Consider the following 13,861-nt stretch of genomic DNA (forward strand, 5'->3'; position numbering starts at 1 on the left):
TATTTTTGCGCCACGTGACAAGGATGACGCGGGACCGTGATCTATATGACCTCATTTTCTTATTTTTGACGATTACTGTGTGACTTTTCCCACCGCGCTTGACACCCAACGACTAGTAGTAGTAGTATTAGTAGTAGTAGTAGTAGTAGGGGCAAGCATAAGGAACAAATAGATAGTTGCATGTCGGATGCGATCATACCAACACTAAAGCACCGGATCCCATCAGAACTCCGAAGTTAAGCGTGCTTGGGCGAGAGTAGTACTAGGATGGGTGACCTCCTGTGATGTCCTCGTGTTGCATTCCCCTTTTTAAATATATTTTTGCGCCACGTGACAAGGATGACGCGGGAGCGTGATCTATATGACCTCATTTTCTTATTTTTGACGATTAGTGTGTGACTTTTCCCACCGCGCTTGACACCCAACGACTAGTAGTAGTAGTAGTAGGGGCAAGCATAAGGAACAAATAGATAGTTGCATGTCGGATGCGATCATAGCAGCACTAAAGCACCGGATCCCATCAGAACTCCGAAGTTAAGCGTGCTTGGGCGAGAGTAGTACTAGGATGGGTGACCTCCTGGGAAGTCCTCGTGTTGCATTCCCCTTTTTAAATATATTTTTGCGCCACGTGACAAGGATGACGCCGGACCGTGATCTATATGACCTCATTTTCTTATTTTTGACGATTACTGTGTGACTTTTCCCACCGCGCTTGACACCCAACGACTAGTAGTAGTAGTAGTAGTAGGGGCAAGCATAAGGAACAAATAGATAGTTGCATGTCGGATGCGATCATACCAGCACTAAAGCACCGGATCCCATCAGAACTCCGAAGTTAAGCGTGCTTGGGCGAGAGTAGTACTAGGATGGGTGACCTCCTGGGAAGTCCTCGTGTTGCATTCCCCATTTTAAATATATTTTTGCGCCACGTGACAAGGATGACGCGGGAGCGTGATCTATATGACCTCATTTTCTTATTTTTGACGATTACTGTGTGACTTTTCCCACCGCGCTTGACACCCAACGACTAGTAGTAGTAGTAGTAGGGGCAAGCATAAGGAACAAATAGATAGTTGCATGTCGGATGCGATCATACCAGCACTAAAGCACCGGATCCCATCAGAACTCCGAAGTTAAGCGTGCTTGGGCGAGAGTAGTACTAGGATGGGTGACCTCCTGGGAAGTCCTCGTGTTGCATTCCCCATTTTAAATATATTTTTGCGCCACGTGACAAGGATGACGCGGGAGCGTGATCTATATGACCTCATTTTCTTATTTTTGACGATTACTGTGTGACTTTTCCCACCGCGCTTGACACCCAACGACTAGTAGTAGTAGTAGTAGTAGGGGCAAGCATAAGGAACAAATAGATAGTTGCATGTCGGATGCGATCATACCAGCACTAAAGCACCGGATCCCATCAGAACTCCGAAGTTAAGCGTGCTTGGGCGAGAGTAGTACTAGGATGGGTGACCTCCTGGGAAGTCCTCGTGTTGCATTCCCCTTTTTAAATATATTTTTGCGCCACGTGACAAGGATGACGCGGGACCGTGATCTATATGACCTCATTTTCTTATTTTTGACGATTACTGTGTGACTTTTCCCACCGCGCTTGACACCCAACGACTAGTAGTAGTAGTAGTAGTAGGGGCAAGCATAAGGAACAAATAGATAGTTGCATGTCGGATGCGATCATACCAGCACTAAAGCACCGGATCCCATCAGAACTCCGAAGTTAAGCGTGCTTGGGCGAGAGTAGTACTAGGACGGGTGACCTCCTGGGAAGTCCTCGTGTTGCATTCCCCTTTTTAAATATATTTTTGCGCCACGTGACAAGGATGACGCGGGAGCGTGATCTATATGACCTCATTTTCTTATTTTTGACGATTACTGTGTGACTTTTCCCACCGCGCTTGACACCCAACGACTAGTAGTAGTAGTAGTAGTAGGGGCAAGCATAAGGAACAAATAGATAGTTGCATGTCGGATGCGATCATACCAGCACTAAAGCACCGGATCCCATCAGAACTCCGAAGTTAAGCGTGCTTGGGCGAGAGTAGTACTAGGATGGGTGACCTCCTGGGAAGTCCTCGTGTTGCATTCCCTTTTTAAATATATTTTTGCGCCACGTGACAAGGATGACGCGGGAACGTGATCTATATGACCTCATTTTCTTATTTTTGACGATTACTGTGTGACTTTTCCCACCGCGCTTGACACCCAACGACTAGTAGTAGTAGTAGTAGTAGTAGTAGTAGTAGTAGTAGTAGTAGGGGCAAGCATAAGGAACAAATAGATAGTTGCATGTCGGATGCGATCATACCAGCACTAAAGCACCAGATCCCATCAGAACTCCGAAGTTAAGCGTGCTTGGGCGAGAGTAGTACTAGGATGGGTGACCTCCTCGGAAGTCCTCGTGTTGCATTCCCCTTTTTCAATATATTTTTGCGCCACGTGCCAAGGATGACGCGGGACCGTGATCTATATGACCTCATTTTCTTATTTTTGACGATTACTGTGTGACTTTTCCGACCGCGCTTGACACCCAACGACTAATAGTAGTAGTAGTAGTAGTAGGGCAAGCATAAGGAACAAATAGATAGTTGCATGTCGGATGCGATCATACCAGCACTAAAGCACCGGATCCCATCAGAACTTCGAAGTTAAGCGTGCTTGGGCGAGAGTAGTACTAGGATGGGTGACCTCCTGGGAAGTCCTCGTGTTGCATTCCCCTTTTTAAATATATTTTTGCGCCACGTGACAAGGATGACGCGGGAGCGTGATCTATATGACCTCATTTTCTTATTTTTGACGATTACTGTGTGACTTTTCCCACCGCGCTTGACACCCAACGACTAGTAGTAGTAGTAGTAGTAGTAGTAGTAGGGGCAAGCATAAGGAACAAATAGATAGTTGCATGTCGGATGCGATCATACCAGCACTAAAGCACCGGATCCCATCAGAACTCCGAAGTTAAGCGTGCTTGGGCGAGAGTAGTACTAGGATGGGTGACCTCTTGGGAAGTCCTCGTGTTGCATTCCCCTTTTTAAATATATTTTTGCGCCACGTGACAAGGATGACGCGGGACCGTGATCTATATGACCTCATTTTCTTATTTTTGACGATTACTGTGTGACTTTTCCCACCGCGCTTGACACCCAACGACTAGTAGTAGTAGTAGTAGTAGGGGCAAGCATAAGGAACAAATAGATAGTTGCATGTCGGATGCGATCATACCAGCACTAAAGCACCGGATCCCATCAGAACTCCGAAGTTAAGCGTGCTTGGGCGAGAGTAGTACTAGGATGGGTGACCTCCTGGGAAGTCCTCGTGTTGCATTCCCCTTTTTAAATATATTTTTGCGCCACGTGACAAGGATGACGCGGGAGCGTGATCTATATGACCTCATTTTCTTATTTTTGACGATTACTGTGTGACTTTTCCCACCGCGCTTGACACCCAACGACTAGTAGTAGTAGTAGTAGTAGTAGTAGGGGCAAGCATAAGGAACAAATAGATAGTTGCATGTCGGATGCGATCATACCAGCACTAAAGCACCGGATCCCATCAGAACTCCGAAGTTAAGCGTGCTTGGGCGAGAGTAGTACTAGGATGGGTGACCTCCTGGGAAGTCCTCGTGTTGCATTCCCCTTTTTAAATATATTTTTGCGCCACGTGACAAGGATGACGCGGGAACGTGATCTATATGACCTCATTTTCTTATTTTTGACGATTACTGTGTGACTTTTCCCACCGCGCTTGACACCCAACGACTAGTAGTAGTAGTAGTAGTAGTAGTAGTAGTAGTAGTAGTAGGGGCAAGCATAAGGAACAAATAGATAGTTGCATGTCGGATGCGATCATACCAGCACTAAAGCACCGGATCCCATCAGAACTCCGAAGTTAAGCGTGCTTGGGCGAGAGTAGTACTAGGATGGGTGACCTCCTCGGAAGTCCTCGTGTTGCATTCCCCTTTTTCAATATATTTTTGCGCCACGTGCTAAGGATGACGCGGGACCGTGATCTATATGACCTCATTTTCTTATTTTTGACGATTACTGTGTGACTTTTCCGACCGCGCTTGACACCCAACGACTAATAGTAGTAGTAGTAGTAGTAGGGCAAGCATAAGGAACAAATAGATAGTTGCATGTCGGATGCGATCATACCAGCACTAAAGCACCGGATCCCATCAGAACTCCGAAGTTAAGCGTGCTTGGGCGAGAGTAGTACTAGGATGGGTGACCTCCTGGGAAGTCCTCGTGTTGCATTCCCCTTTTTAAATATATTTTTGCGCCACGTGACAAGGATGACGCGGGACCGTGATCTATATGACCTCATTTTCTTATTTTTGACGATTACTGTGTGACTTTTCCCACCGCGCTTGACACCCAACGACTAGTAGTAGTAGTAGTAGGGGCAAGCATAAGGAACAAATAGATAGTTGCATGTCGGATGCGATCATACCAGCACTAAAGCACCGGATCCCATCAGAACTTCGAAGTTAAGCGTGCTTGGACGAGAGTAGTACTAGGACGGGTGACCTCCTGGGAAGTCCTCGTGTTGCATTCCCCTTTTTAAATATATTTTTGCGCCACGTGACAAGGATGACGCGGGAGCGTGATCTATATGACCTCATTTTCTTATTTTTGACGATTACTGTGTGACTTTTCCCACCGCGCTTGACACCCAACGACTAGTAGTAGTAGTAGTAGTAGGGGCAAGCATAAGGAACAAATAGATAGTTGCATGTCGGATGCGATCATACCAGCACTAAAGCACCGGATCCCATCAGAACTCCGAAGTTAAGCGTGCTTGGGCGAGAGTAGTACTAGGATGGGTGACCTCCTGGGAAGTCCTCGTGTTGCATTCCCTTTTTAAATATATTTTTGCGCCACGTGACAAGGATGACGCGGGAACGTGATCTATATGACCTCATTTTCTTATTTTTGACGATTACTGTGTGACTTTTCCCACCGCGCTTGACACCCAACGACTAGTAGTAGTAGTAGTAGTAGTAGTAGTAGTAGTAGTAGTAGTAGTAGTAGGGGCAAGCATAAGGAACAAATAGATAGTTGCATGTCGGATGCGATCATACCAGCACTAAAGCACCAGATCCCATCAGAACTCCGAAGTTAAGCGTGCTTGGGCGAGAGTAGTACTAGGATGGGTGACCTCCTCGGAAGTCCTCGTGTTGCATTCCCCTTTTTCAATATATTTTTGCGCCACGTGCCAAGGATGACGCGGGACCGTGATCTATATGACCTCATTTTCTTATTTTTGACGATTACTGTGTGACTTTTCCGACCGCGCTTGACACCCAACGACTAATAGTAGTAGTAGTAGTAGTAGGGCAAGCATAAGGAACAAATAGATAGTTGCATGTCGGATGCGATCATACCAGCACTAAAGCACCGGATCCCATCAAAACTTCGAAGTTAAGCGTGCTTGGGCGAGAGTAGTACTAGGATGGGTGACCTCCTGGGAAGTCCTCGTGTTGCATTCCCCTTTTTAAATATATTTTTGCGCCACGTGACAAGGATGACGCGGGAGCGTGATCTATATGACCTCATTTTCTTATTTTTGACGATTACTGTGTGACTTTTCCCACCGCGCTTGACACCCAACGACTAGTAGTAGTAGTAGTAGTAGTAGGGGCAAGCATAAGGAACAAATAGATAGTTGCATGTCGGATGCGATCATACCAGCACTAAAGCACCGGATCCCATCAGAACTCCGAAGTTAAGCGTGCTTGGGCGAGAGTAGTACTAGGATGGGTGACCTCTTGGGAAGTCCTCGTGTTGCATTCCCCTTTTTAAATATATTTTTGCGCCACGTGACAAGGATGACGCGGGACCGTGATCTATATGACCTCATTTTCTTATTTTTGACGATTACTGTGTGACTTTTCCCACCGCGCTTGACACCCAACGACTAGTAGTAGTAGTAGTAGTAGGGGCAAGCATAAGGAACAAATAGATAGTTGCATGTCGGATGCGATCATACCAGCACTAAAGCACCGGATCCCATCAGAACTCCGAAGTTAAGCGTGCTTGGGCGAGAGTAGTACTAGGATGGGTGACCTCCTGGGAAGTCCTCGTGTTGCATTCCCCTTTTTAAATATATTTTTGCGCCACGTGACAAGGATGACGCGGGAGCGTGATCTATATGACCTCATTTTCTTATTTTTGACGATTACTGTGTGACTTTTCCCACCGCGCTTGACACCCAACGACTAGTAGTAGTAGTAGTAGTAGTAGTAGGGGCAAGCATAAGGAACAAATAGATAGTTGCATGTCGGATGCGATCATACCAGCACTAAAGCACCGGATCCCATCAGAACTCCGAAGTTAAGCGTGCTTGGGCGAGAGTAGTACTAGGATGGGTGACCTCCTGGGAAGTCCTCGTGTTGCATTCCCCTTTTTAAATATATTTTTGCGCCACGTGACAAGGATGACGCGGGAACGTGATCTATATGACCTCATTTTCTTATTTTTGACGATTACTGTGTGACTTTTCCCACCGCGCTTGACACCCAACGACTAGTAGTAGTAGTAGTAGTAGTAGTAGTAGTAGTAGTAGGGGCAAGCATAAGGAACAAATAGATAGTTGCATGTCGGATGCGATCATACCAGCACTAAAGCACCGGATCCCATCAGAACTCCGAAGTTAAGCGTGCTTGGGCGAGAGTAGTACTAGGATGGGTGACCTCCTCGGAAGTCCTCGTGTTGCATTCCCCTTTTTCAATATATTTTTGCGCCACGTGCTAAGGATGACGCGGGACCGTGATCTATATGACCTCATTTTCTTATTTTTGACGATTACTGTGTGACTTTTCCGACCGCGCTTGACACCCAACGACTAATAGTAGTAGTAGTAGTAGTAGTAGGGCAAGCATAAGGAACAAATAGATAGTTGCATGTCGGATGCGATCATACCAGCACTAAAGCACCGGATCCCATCAGAACTCCGAAGTTAAGCGTGCTTGGGCGAGAGTAGTACTAGGATGGGTGACCTCCTGGGAAGTCCTCGTGTTGCATTCCCCTTTTTAAATATATTTTTGCGCCACGTGACAAGGATGACGCGGGAGCGTGATCTATATGACCTCATTTTCTTATTTTTGACGATTACTGTGTGACTTTTCCCACCGCGCTTGACACCCAACGACTAGTAGTAGTAGTAGTAGTAGTAGGGGCAAGCATAAGGAACAAATAGATAGTTGCATGTCGGATGCGATCATACCAGCACTAAAGCACCGGATCCCATCAGAACTCCGAAGTTAAGCGTGCTTGGGTGAGAGTAGTACTAGGATGGGTGACCTCCTGGGAAGTCCTCGTGTTGCATTCCCCTTTTTAAATATATTTTTGCGCCACGTGACAAGGATGACGCGGGAACGTGATCTATATGACCTTATTTTCTTATTTTTGACGATTACTGTGTGATTTTTCCCACCGCGCTTGACACCCAACGACTAGTAGTAGTAGTAGTAGTAGTAGTAGTAGTAGTAGTAGTAGTAGTAGGGGCAAGCATAAGGAACAAATAGATAGTTGCATGTCGGATGCGATCATACCAGCACTAAAGCACCGGATCCCATCAGAACTCCGAAGTTAAGCGTGCTTGGGCGAGAGTAGTACTAGGATGGGTGACCTCCTCGGAAGTCCTCGTGTTGCATTCCCCTTTTTAAATATATTTTTGCGCCACGTGCCAAGGATGACGCGGGACCGTGATCTATATGACCTCATTTTCTTATTTTTGACGATTACTGTGTGACTTTTCCGACCGCGCTTGACACCCAACGACTAATAGTAGTAGTAGTAGTAGTAGGGCAAGCATAAGGAACAAATAGATAGTTGCATGTCGGATGCGATCATACCAGCACTAAAGCACCGGATCCCATCAGAACTCCGAAGTTAAGCGTGCTTGGGCGAGAGTAGTACTAGGATGGGTGACCTCCTGGGAAGTCCTCGTGTTGCATTCCCCTTTTTAAATATATTTTTGCGCCACGTGACAAGGATGACGCGGGAGCGTGATCTATATGACCTCATTTTCTTATTTTTGACGATTACTGTGTGACTTTTCCCACCGCGCTTGACACCCAACGACTAGTAGTAGTAGTAGTAGTAGGGGCAAGCATAAGGAACAAATAGATAGTTGCATGTCTGATGCGATCATACCAGCACTAAAGCACCGGATCCCATCAGAACTCCGAAGTTAAGCGTGCTTGGGCGAGAGTAGTACTAGGATGGGTGACCTCCTGGGAAGTCCTCGTGTTGCATTCCCCTTTTTAAATATATTTTTGCGCCACGTGACAAGGATGACGCGGGAACGTGATCTATATGACCTCATTTTCTTATTTTTGACGATTACTGTGTGACTTTTCCCACCGCGCTTGACACCCAACGACTAGTAGTAGTAGTAGTAGTAGTAGTAGTAGTAGTAGTAGTAGGAGGAGTAGTAGTAGGGGCAAGCATAAGGAACAAATAGATAGTTGCATGTCGGATGCGATCATACCAGCACTAAAGCACCGGATCCCATCAGAACTCCGAAGTTAAGCGTGCTTGGGCGAGAGTAGTACTAGGATGGGTGACCTCCTCGGAAGTCCTCGTGTTGCATTCCCCTTTTTCAATATATTTTTGCGCCACGTGCCAAGGATGACGCGGGACCGTGATCTATATGACCTCATTTTCTTATTTTTGACGATTACTGTGTGACTTTTCCGACCGCGCTTGACACCCAACGACTAATAGTAGTAGTAGTAGTAGTAGGGCAAGCATAAGGAACAAATAGATAGTTGCATGTCGGATGCGATCATACCAGCACTAAAGCACCGGATCCCATCAGAACTCCGAAGTTAAGCGTGCTTGGGCGAGAGTAGTACTAGGATGGGTGACCTCCTGGGAAGTCCTCGTGTTGCATTCCCCTTTTTAAATATATTTTTGCGCCACGTGACAAGGATGACGCGGGAGCGTGATCTATATGACCTCATTTTCTTATTTTTGACGATTACTGTGTGACTTTTCCCACCGCGCTTGACACCCAACGACTAGTAGTAGTAGTAGTAGTAGTAGTAGTAGGGGCAAGCATAAGGAACAAATAGATAGTTGCATGTCGGATGCGATCATACCAGCACTAAAGCACCGGATCCCATCAGAACTCCGAAGTTAAGCGTGCTTGGGCGAGAGTAGTACTAGGATTGGTGACCTCCTGGGAAGTCCTCGTGTTGCATTCCCCTTTTTAAATATATTTTTGCGCCACGTGACAAGGATGACGCGGGACCGTGATCTATATGACCTCATTTTCTTATTTTTGACGATTACTGTGTGACTTTTCCCACCGCGCTTGACACCCAACGACTAGTAGTAGTAGTAGTAGTAGGGGCAAGCATAAGGAACAAATAGATAGTTGCATGTCGGATGCGATCATACCAGCACTAAAGCACCGGATCCCATCAGAACTCCGAAGTTAAGCGTGCTTGGGCGAGAGTAGTACTAGGATGGGTGACCTCCTGGGAAGTCCTTGTGTTGCATTCCCCTTTTTAAATATATTTTTGCGCCACGTGACAAGGATGACGCGGGACCGTGATCTATATGACCTCATTTTCTTATTTTTGACGATTACTGTGTGACTTTTCCCACCGCGCTTGACACCCAACGACTAGTAGTAGTAGTAGTAGGGGCAAGCATAAGGAACAAATAGATAGTTGCATGTCGGATGCGATCATACCAGCACTAAAGCACCGGATCCCATCAGAACTCCGAAGTTAAGCGTGCTTGGGCGAGAGTAGTACTAGGATGGGTGACCTCCTGGGAAGTCCTCGTGTTGCATTCCCCTTTTTAAATATATTTTTGCGCCACGTGACAAGGATGACGGGGGAGCGTGATCTATATGACCTCATTTTCTTATTTTTGACGATTACTGTGTGACTTTTCCGACCGCGCTTGACACCCAACGACTAATAGTAGTAGTAGTAGTAGTAGGGCAAGCATAAGGAACAAATAGATAGTTGCATGTCGGATGCGATCATACCAGCACTAAAGCACCGGATCCCATCAGAACTCCGAAGTTAAGCGTGCTTGGGCGAGAGTAGTACTAGGATGGGTGACCTCCTGGGAAGTCCTCGTGTTGCATTCCCCTTTTTAAATATATTTTTGCGCCACGTGACAAGGATGACGCGGGAGCGTGATCTATATGACCTCATTTTCTTATTTTTGACGATTACTGTGTGACTTTTCCCACCGCGCTTGACACCCAACGACTAGTAGTAGTAGTAGTAGTAGTAGGGGCAAGCATAAGGAACAAATAGATAGTTGCATGTCTGATGCGATCATACCAGCACTAAAGCACCGGATCCCATCAGAACTCCGAAGTTAAGCGTGCTTGGGCGAGAGTAGTACTAGGATGGGTGACCTCCTGGGAAGTCCTCGTGTTGCATTCCCCTTTTTAAATATATTTTTGCGCCACGTGACAAGGATGACGCGGGAACGTGATCTATATGACCTCATTTTCTTATTTTTGACGATTACTGTGTGACTTTTCCCACCGCGCTTGACACCCAACGACTAGTAGTAGTAGTAGTAGTAGTAGTAGTAGTAGTAGTAGGAGGAGTAGTAGTAGGGGCAAGCATAAGGAACAAATAGATAGTTGCATGTCGGATGCGATCATACCAGCACTAAAGCACCGGATCCCATCAGAACTCCGAAGTTAAGCGTGCTTGGGCGAGAGTAGTACTAGGATGGGTGACCTCCTCGGAAGTCCTCGTGTTGCATTCCCCTTTTTCAATATATTTTTGCGCCACGTGCCAAGGATGACGCGGGACCGTGATCTATATGACCTCATTTTCTTATTTTTGACGATTACTGTGTGACTTTTCCGACCGCGCTTGACACCCAACGACTAATAGTAGTAGTAGTAGTAGTAGGGCAAGCATAAGGAACAAATAGATAGTTGCATGTCGGATGCGATCATACCAGCACTAAAGCACCGGATCCCATCAGAACTCCGAAGTTAAGCGTGCTTGGGCGAGAGTAGTACTAGGATGGGTGACCTCCTGGGAAGTCCTCGTGTTGCATTCCCCTTTTTAAATATATTTTTGCGCCACGTGACAAGGATGACGCGGGAGCGTGATCTATATGACCTCATTTTCTTATTTTTGACGATTACTGTGTGACTTTTCCCACCGCGCTTGACACCCAACGACTAGTAGTAGTAGTAGTAGTAGTAGTAGTAGGGGCAAGCATAAGGAACAAATAGATAGTTGCATGTCGGATGCGATCATACCAGCACTAAAGCACCGGATCCCATCAGAACTCCGAAGTTAAGCGTGCTTGGGCGAGAGTAGTACTAGGATTGGTGACCTCCTGGGAAGTCCTCGTGTTGCATTCCCCTTTTTAAATATATTTTTGCGCCACGTGACAAGGATGACGCGGGACCGTGATCTATATGACCTCATTTTCTTATTTTTGACGATTACTGTGTGACTTTTCCCACCGCGCTTGACACCCAACGACTAGTAGTAGTAGTAGTAGTAGGGGCAAGCATAAGGAACAAATAGATAGTTGCATGTCGGATGCGATCATACCAGCACTAAAGCACCGGATCCCATCAGAACTCCGAAGTTAAGCGTGCTTGGGCGAGAGTAGTACTAGGATGGGTGACCTCCTGGGAAGTCCTCGTGTTGCATTCCCCTTTTTAAATATATTTTTGCGCCACGTGACAAGGAGGACGCGGGACCGTGATCTATATGACCTCATTTTCTTATTTTTGACCATTACTGTGTGACTTTTCCCACCGCGCTTGACACCCAACGACTAGTAGTAGTAGTAGTAGTAGGGGCAAGCATAAGGAACAAATAGATAGTTGCATGTCGGATGCGATCATACCAGCACTAAAGCACCGGATCCCATCAGAACTCCGAAGTTAAGCGTGCTTGGGCGAGAGTAGTACTAGGATGGGTGACCTCCTGGGAAGTCCTCGTGTTGCATTCCCCTTTTTAAATATATTTTTGCGCCACGTGACAAGGATGACGCGGGAGCGTGATCTATATGACCTCATTTTCTTATTTTTGACGATTACTGTGTGACTTTTCCCACCGCGCTTGACACCCAACGACTAGTACTAGTAGTAGTAGTAGGGGCAAGCATAAGGAACAAATAGATAGTTGCATGTCGGATGCGATCATACCAGCACTAAAGCACCGGATCCCATCAGAACTCCGAAGTTAAGCGTGCTTGGGCGAGAGTAGTACTAGGATGGGTGACCTCCTGGGAAGTCCTCGTGTTGCATTCCCCTTTTTAAATATATTTTTGCGCCACGTGACAAGGATGACGCGGGACCGTGATCTATATGACCTCATTTTCTTATTTTTGACGATTACTGTGTGACTTTTCCCACCGCGCTTGACACCCAACGACTAGTAGTAGTAGTAGTAGTAGGGGCAAGCATAAGGAACAAATAGATAGTTGCATGTCGGATGCGATCATACCAGCACTAAAGCACCGGATCCCATCAGAACTCCGAAGTTAAGCGTGCTTGGGCGAGAGTAGTACTAGGATGGGTGACCTCCTGGGAAGTCCTCGTGTTGCATTCCCCTTTTTAAATATATTTTTGCGCCACGTGACAAGGATGACGCGGGACCGTGATCTATATGACCTCATTTTCTTATTTTTGACGATTACTGTGTGACTTTTCCCACCGCGCTTGACACCCAACGACTAGTAGTAGTAGTAGTAGTAGGGGCAAGCATAAGGAACAAATAGATAGTTGCATGTCGGATGCGATCATACCAGCACTAAAGCACCGGATCCCATCAGAACTCCGAAGTTAAGCGTGCTTGGGCGAGAGTAGTACTAGGATGGGTGACCTCCTGGGAAGTCCTCGTGTTGCATTCCCCTTTTTAAATATATTTTTGCGCCACGTGACAAGGATGACGCGGGAGCGTGATCTATATGACCTCATTTTCTTATTTTTGACGATTACTGTGTGACTTTTCCCACCGCGCTTGACACCCAACGACTAGTAGTAGTAGTAGTAGTAGGGGCAAGCATAAGGAACAAATAGATAGTTGCATGTCGGATGCGATCATACCAGCACTAAAGCACCGGATCCCATCAGAACTCCGAAGTTAAGCGTGCTTGGGCGAGAGTAGTACTAGGATGGGTGACCTCCTGGGAAGTCCTCGTGTTGCATTCCCCTTTTTAAATATATTTTTGCGCCACGTGACAAGGATGACGCGGGACCGTGATCTATATGACTTCATTTTCTTATTTTTGACGATTACTGTGTGACTTTTCCCACCGCGCTTGACACCCAACGACTAGTAGTAGTAGTAGTAGTAGGGGCAAGCATAAGGAACAAATAGATAGTTGCATGTCGGATGCGATCATACCAGCACTAAAGCACCGGATCCCATCAGTCCTCGTGTTGCATTCCCCTTTTTAAATATATTTTTGCGCCACGTGACAAGGATGACGCGGGACCGTGATCTATATGACCTCATTTTCTTATTTTTGACGATTACTGTGTGACTTTTCCCACCGCGCTTGACACCCAACGACTAGTACTAGTAGTAGTAGTAGGGGCAAGCATAAGGAACAAATAGATAGTTGCATGTCGGATGCGATCATACCAGCACTAAAGCACCGGATCCCATCAGAACTCCGAAGTTAAGCGTGCTTGGGCGAGAGTAGTACTAGGATGGGTGACCTCCTGGGAAGTCCTCGTGTTGCATTCCCCTTTTTAAATATATTTTTGCGCCACGTGACAAGGATGACGCGGGACCGTGATCTATATGACTTCATTTTCTTATTTTTGACGATTACTGTGTGACTTTTCCCACCGCGCTTGACACCCAACGACTAGTAGT

The 13,861-nt window shown here is 46.4% G+C and overlaps 44 non-coding genes across 44 annotated transcripts; all 44 read left to right on the forward strand.

Moving 5' to 3' along the window:
• Positions 1-185: 185 nt before the first annotated feature.
• Positions 186-304, forward strand: LOC123432774. The gene has a single exon (XR_006624343.1). It is a non-coding gene; the product is annotated as a 5S ribosomal RNA (ribosomal RNA).
• Positions 305-483: 179 nt separating this feature from the next.
• LOC123437708 lies at positions 484-602 on the forward strand. The gene has a single exon (XR_006628883.1). It is a non-coding gene; the product is annotated as a 5S ribosomal RNA (ribosomal RNA).
• Positions 603-784: 182 nt separating this feature from the next.
• Positions 785-903, forward strand: LOC123434279. Its single transcript, XR_006625565.1, has one exon. It is a non-coding gene; the product is annotated as a 5S ribosomal RNA (ribosomal RNA).
• A 179-nt stretch (positions 904-1,082) lies between these two features.
• On the forward strand, positions 1,083-1,201 carry LOC123434280. The gene has a single exon (XR_006625566.1). It is a non-coding gene; the product is annotated as a 5S ribosomal RNA (ribosomal RNA).
• Positions 1,202-1,383: 182 nt separating this feature from the next.
• On the forward strand, positions 1,384-1,502 carry LOC123434281. The gene has a single exon (XR_006625567.1). It is a non-coding gene; the product is annotated as a 5S ribosomal RNA (ribosomal RNA).
• Positions 1,503-1,684: 182 nt separating this feature from the next.
• Positions 1,685-1,803, forward strand: LOC123436166. Its single transcript, XR_006627400.1, has one exon. It is a non-coding gene; the product is annotated as a 5S ribosomal RNA (ribosomal RNA).
• A 182-nt stretch (positions 1,804-1,985) lies between these two features.
• On the forward strand, positions 1,986-2,104 carry LOC123434282. The gene has a single exon (XR_006625568.1). It is a non-coding gene; the product is annotated as a 5S ribosomal RNA (ribosomal RNA).
• Positions 2,105-2,309: 205 nt separating this feature from the next.
• LOC123438227 lies at positions 2,310-2,428 on the forward strand. Its single transcript, XR_006629382.1, has one exon. It is a non-coding gene; the product is annotated as a 5S ribosomal RNA (ribosomal RNA).
• Positions 2,429-2,612: 184 nt separating this feature from the next.
• LOC123436562 lies at positions 2,613-2,731 on the forward strand. Its single transcript, XR_006627780.1, has one exon. It is a non-coding gene; the product is annotated as a 5S ribosomal RNA (ribosomal RNA).
• Positions 2,732-2,922: 191 nt separating this feature from the next.
• Positions 2,923-3,041, forward strand: LOC123434998. Its single transcript, XR_006626260.1, has one exon. It is a non-coding gene; the product is annotated as a 5S ribosomal RNA (ribosomal RNA).
• A 182-nt stretch (positions 3,042-3,223) lies between these two features.
• LOC123434283 lies at positions 3,224-3,342 on the forward strand. Its single transcript, XR_006625569.1, has one exon. It is a non-coding gene; the product is annotated as a 5S ribosomal RNA (ribosomal RNA).
• A 188-nt stretch (positions 3,343-3,530) lies between these two features.
• LOC123434284 lies at positions 3,531-3,649 on the forward strand. Its single transcript, XR_006625570.1, has one exon. It is a non-coding gene; the product is annotated as a 5S ribosomal RNA (ribosomal RNA).
• Positions 3,650-3,852: 203 nt separating this feature from the next.
• Positions 3,853-3,971, forward strand: LOC123436276. The gene has a single exon (XR_006627507.1). It is a non-coding gene; the product is annotated as a 5S ribosomal RNA (ribosomal RNA).
• Positions 3,972-4,155: 184 nt separating this feature from the next.
• LOC123434285 lies at positions 4,156-4,274 on the forward strand. Its single transcript, XR_006625571.1, has one exon. It is a non-coding gene; the product is annotated as a 5S ribosomal RNA (ribosomal RNA).
• A 179-nt stretch (positions 4,275-4,453) lies between these two features.
• LOC123431932 lies at positions 4,454-4,572 on the forward strand. Its single transcript, XR_006623538.1, has one exon. It is a non-coding gene; the product is annotated as a 5S ribosomal RNA (ribosomal RNA).
• A 182-nt stretch (positions 4,573-4,754) lies between these two features.
• Positions 4,755-4,873, forward strand: LOC123434286. Its single transcript, XR_006625572.1, has one exon. It is a non-coding gene; the product is annotated as a 5S ribosomal RNA (ribosomal RNA).
• A 211-nt stretch (positions 4,874-5,084) lies between these two features.
• Positions 5,085-5,203, forward strand: LOC123438228. The gene has a single exon (XR_006629383.1). It is a non-coding gene; the product is annotated as a 5S ribosomal RNA (ribosomal RNA).
• A 184-nt stretch (positions 5,204-5,387) lies between these two features.
• On the forward strand, positions 5,388-5,506 carry LOC123431819. The gene has a single exon (XR_006623405.1). It is a non-coding gene; the product is annotated as a 5S ribosomal RNA (ribosomal RNA).
• Positions 5,507-5,691: 185 nt separating this feature from the next.
• LOC123434999 lies at positions 5,692-5,810 on the forward strand. Its single transcript, XR_006626261.1, has one exon. It is a non-coding gene; the product is annotated as a 5S ribosomal RNA (ribosomal RNA).
• Positions 5,811-5,992: 182 nt separating this feature from the next.
• On the forward strand, positions 5,993-6,111 carry LOC123434288. Its single transcript, XR_006625574.1, has one exon. It is a non-coding gene; the product is annotated as a 5S ribosomal RNA (ribosomal RNA).
• Positions 6,112-6,299: 188 nt separating this feature from the next.
• LOC123434289 lies at positions 6,300-6,418 on the forward strand. The gene has a single exon (XR_006625575.1). It is a non-coding gene; the product is annotated as a 5S ribosomal RNA (ribosomal RNA).
• A 200-nt stretch (positions 6,419-6,618) lies between these two features.
• Positions 6,619-6,737, forward strand: LOC123436277. The gene has a single exon (XR_006627508.1). It is a non-coding gene; the product is annotated as a 5S ribosomal RNA (ribosomal RNA).
• A 187-nt stretch (positions 6,738-6,924) lies between these two features.
• Positions 6,925-7,043, forward strand: LOC123434290. Its single transcript, XR_006625576.1, has one exon. It is a non-coding gene; the product is annotated as a 5S ribosomal RNA (ribosomal RNA).
• Positions 7,044-7,228: 185 nt separating this feature from the next.
• Positions 7,229-7,347, forward strand: LOC123436327. Its single transcript, XR_006627556.1, has one exon. It is a non-coding gene; the product is annotated as a 5S ribosomal RNA (ribosomal RNA).
• Positions 7,348-7,556: 209 nt separating this feature from the next.
• LOC123436278 lies at positions 7,557-7,675 on the forward strand. Its single transcript, XR_006627509.1, has one exon. It is a non-coding gene; the product is annotated as a 5S ribosomal RNA (ribosomal RNA).
• Positions 7,676-7,859: 184 nt separating this feature from the next.
• Positions 7,860-7,978, forward strand: LOC123434291. The gene has a single exon (XR_006625577.1). It is a non-coding gene; the product is annotated as a 5S ribosomal RNA (ribosomal RNA).
• A 182-nt stretch (positions 7,979-8,160) lies between these two features.
• LOC123435611 lies at positions 8,161-8,279 on the forward strand. Its single transcript, XR_006626855.1, has one exon. It is a non-coding gene; the product is annotated as a 5S ribosomal RNA (ribosomal RNA).
• A 218-nt stretch (positions 8,280-8,497) lies between these two features.
• On the forward strand, positions 8,498-8,616 carry LOC123436279. The gene has a single exon (XR_006627510.1). It is a non-coding gene; the product is annotated as a 5S ribosomal RNA (ribosomal RNA).
• A 184-nt stretch (positions 8,617-8,800) lies between these two features.
• LOC123434292 lies at positions 8,801-8,919 on the forward strand. The gene has a single exon (XR_006625578.1). It is a non-coding gene; the product is annotated as a 5S ribosomal RNA (ribosomal RNA).
• Positions 8,920-9,110: 191 nt separating this feature from the next.
• On the forward strand, positions 9,111-9,229 carry LOC123438129. Its single transcript, XR_006629289.1, has one exon. It is a non-coding gene; the product is annotated as a 5S ribosomal RNA (ribosomal RNA).
• Positions 9,230-9,411: 182 nt separating this feature from the next.
• On the forward strand, positions 9,412-9,530 carry LOC123435247. The gene has a single exon (XR_006626504.1). It is a non-coding gene; the product is annotated as a 5S ribosomal RNA (ribosomal RNA).
• Positions 9,531-9,709: 179 nt separating this feature from the next.
• On the forward strand, positions 9,710-9,828 carry LOC123434293. The gene has a single exon (XR_006625579.1). It is a non-coding gene; the product is annotated as a 5S ribosomal RNA (ribosomal RNA).
• A 184-nt stretch (positions 9,829-10,012) lies between these two features.
• Positions 10,013-10,131, forward strand: LOC123434294. The gene has a single exon (XR_006625581.1). It is a non-coding gene; the product is annotated as a 5S ribosomal RNA (ribosomal RNA).
• Positions 10,132-10,316: 185 nt separating this feature from the next.
• LOC123435612 lies at positions 10,317-10,435 on the forward strand. The gene has a single exon (XR_006626856.1). It is a non-coding gene; the product is annotated as a 5S ribosomal RNA (ribosomal RNA).
• A 215-nt stretch (positions 10,436-10,650) lies between these two features.
• On the forward strand, positions 10,651-10,769 carry LOC123436280. The gene has a single exon (XR_006627511.1). It is a non-coding gene; the product is annotated as a 5S ribosomal RNA (ribosomal RNA).
• A 184-nt stretch (positions 10,770-10,953) lies between these two features.
• LOC123434295 lies at positions 10,954-11,072 on the forward strand. Its single transcript, XR_006625582.1, has one exon. It is a non-coding gene; the product is annotated as a 5S ribosomal RNA (ribosomal RNA).
• A 191-nt stretch (positions 11,073-11,263) lies between these two features.
• Positions 11,264-11,382, forward strand: LOC123438130. Its single transcript, XR_006629290.1, has one exon. It is a non-coding gene; the product is annotated as a 5S ribosomal RNA (ribosomal RNA).
• Positions 11,383-11,564: 182 nt separating this feature from the next.
• On the forward strand, positions 11,565-11,683 carry LOC123434296. The gene has a single exon (XR_006625583.1). It is a non-coding gene; the product is annotated as a 5S ribosomal RNA (ribosomal RNA).
• Positions 11,684-11,865: 182 nt separating this feature from the next.
• Positions 11,866-11,984, forward strand: LOC123434297. Its single transcript, XR_006625584.1, has one exon. It is a non-coding gene; the product is annotated as a 5S ribosomal RNA (ribosomal RNA).
• A 182-nt stretch (positions 11,985-12,166) lies between these two features.
• Positions 12,167-12,285, forward strand: LOC123434299. The gene has a single exon (XR_006625586.1). It is a non-coding gene; the product is annotated as a 5S ribosomal RNA (ribosomal RNA).
• A 182-nt stretch (positions 12,286-12,467) lies between these two features.
• Positions 12,468-12,586, forward strand: LOC123434301. Its single transcript, XR_006625587.1, has one exon. It is a non-coding gene; the product is annotated as a 5S ribosomal RNA (ribosomal RNA).
• A 182-nt stretch (positions 12,587-12,768) lies between these two features.
• LOC123434302 lies at positions 12,769-12,887 on the forward strand. Its single transcript, XR_006625588.1, has one exon. It is a non-coding gene; the product is annotated as a 5S ribosomal RNA (ribosomal RNA).
• Positions 12,888-13,069: 182 nt separating this feature from the next.
• LOC123434303 lies at positions 13,070-13,188 on the forward strand. The gene has a single exon (XR_006625589.1). It is a non-coding gene; the product is annotated as a 5S ribosomal RNA (ribosomal RNA).
• A 422-nt stretch (positions 13,189-13,610) lies between these two features.
• LOC123434304 lies at positions 13,611-13,729 on the forward strand. The gene has a single exon (XR_006625590.1). It is a non-coding gene; the product is annotated as a 5S ribosomal RNA (ribosomal RNA).
• The last annotated feature ends 132 nt before the right edge of the window (positions 13,730-13,861 follow it).

Source organism: Hordeum vulgare, chromosome 2H (genome assembly GCF_904849725.1).
Source record: "Hordeum vulgare subsp. vulgare chromosome 2H, MorexV3_pseudomolecules_assembly, whole genome shotgun sequence".
NCBI classification, from domain to species: domain Eukaryota; kingdom Viridiplantae; phylum Streptophyta; class Magnoliopsida; order Poales; family Poaceae; genus Hordeum; species Hordeum vulgare.